Raw genomic sequence first — 1,706 nt, forward strand, 5'->3', positions numbered from 1 at the left:
GTCCTTTGTAGATTTGATCACTTTATCATTACTTCCAGCAATAAGTAGATCATCTACGTATAATGTCATCATGACATAACCATTGTCATTATCCTTGACATAGCTATTCTCGTTATCCTTGTAATAGGTACAGCTATCACATTCATTGATTTTGAAGCCATTGGTCAGCACGACCTCGTCAAATTTTTCATGCCATTTAATAGGCACTTGCTTCAAACCATACAATGATTTCACCAATATATAGACTTTCCTTTCTTGTCCAGGGACGACAAACCCTTCAGGTTGTTCCATATAGATTTGCTCATCTATGTCTCCATTTAGGAAAGCTGTTTTCACATCCATTTGATGTATAGTTAGATTACGCATTACAGCGATAGCAAACATCATCCTTATGGACGTTATTCTCGTTACATGAGAATATGTATCAAAGTAATCAGGGCCTTTTTGTTGCTTGTATCCTTTAATTACAAGTCTCGCCTTATACTTATCGATAGTGCCATCAGTTTTCAAATTCTTCTTGAAAACCCACTTGCTAACTAATGGTTTGCAACCAGTTGGCAAGTCCACAAATTCCCAAGTATGATTCTTCATAATTGAATCAACTTCATTCTTGATGGCCTCTTTCCACATAGGCCCATCAGGTGAGGTAATAGCCTCCTTATAGGTTTTCGGGTCACCTTCTTCGAGAAAATAGGTCATAAAATCACACCCATAGGATTTCTCCGTTCGTTGTCTTTTGCTCCTTCTCACTACCCCCACATTTTCGTCTTCACTTTCATCACTCTCATTATCATCATCTACAGACTCATGAGATCGTTTAGACGTCATAGGTTGTTGGTTTTCTGGATTATATGGAAACATCGTCTCAAAGAATGAGGCATTCCTTGATTCCATAATGGTATTATTTTAAATATCAGGAATCTTGGATTCATGAACAAGAAACCGATATGCAGTACTGTGTGGAGGATATCCGATGAAGATACAATCCACAGTCTTAGGACCTATATTCACCTTCTTCGGTGTAGGGATCAGTTCCTTTGCAAGGCACCCCCACACTTTCAGGTGTTGGTAGCTTGGTTTCTTTTTCTTCCATATTTCATAAGGACTTACATCCTTATTCTTGCGCATCATAATATTTAAGATATTATTTGCGCTTAAGATGGCTTCTCTCCACATCGATTGTGGAAGCCCAGAGCTTAACTACATCGCATTCATCATCTCTTTCAGAGTGAGATTCTTCCTTTCAGCCACACCATTTGACTGAGGAGAGTATGGTGCAGTGACCTCGTGGATTATACCATGTTGTGAACAGAATTCCCCAAACGGTTCAACATATTCACCTCCACGATCACTTCGTATCGTTTTAATTTTCTCAGTTTGTTGTGTCTCAACTTCTTCTTTATAGATTTTAAATTTATCTATAGCTTCATCTTTGCTTTTCAACATACATAGCAGTATTTTGTACAATCATCAATGAATGTGATAAAATACTTGTTTCCTCCTCTTGTTGGAGCGAATTTTAAATCACATATATCGCTATGTATTAGGTCTAGCACTTTGGTGTTCATTTCCACACGTTTAAATGATGATCTCGTTAATTTTGCCTCAACACAACTCTCACACTTATGTTTTAAATCAATAGTGAGTTTTGGTATGTATTCTTTTACATTTAAATGTCGTAAAGTGTCATAATTTACATGTCCTAA

This window comes from Apium graveolens, chromosome 6 (assembly GCF_009905375.1).
Source record: "Apium graveolens cultivar Ventura chromosome 6, ASM990537v1, whole genome shotgun sequence".
Taxonomy (NCBI): Eukaryota; Viridiplantae; Streptophyta; class Magnoliopsida; order Apiales; family Apiaceae; genus Apium; species Apium graveolens.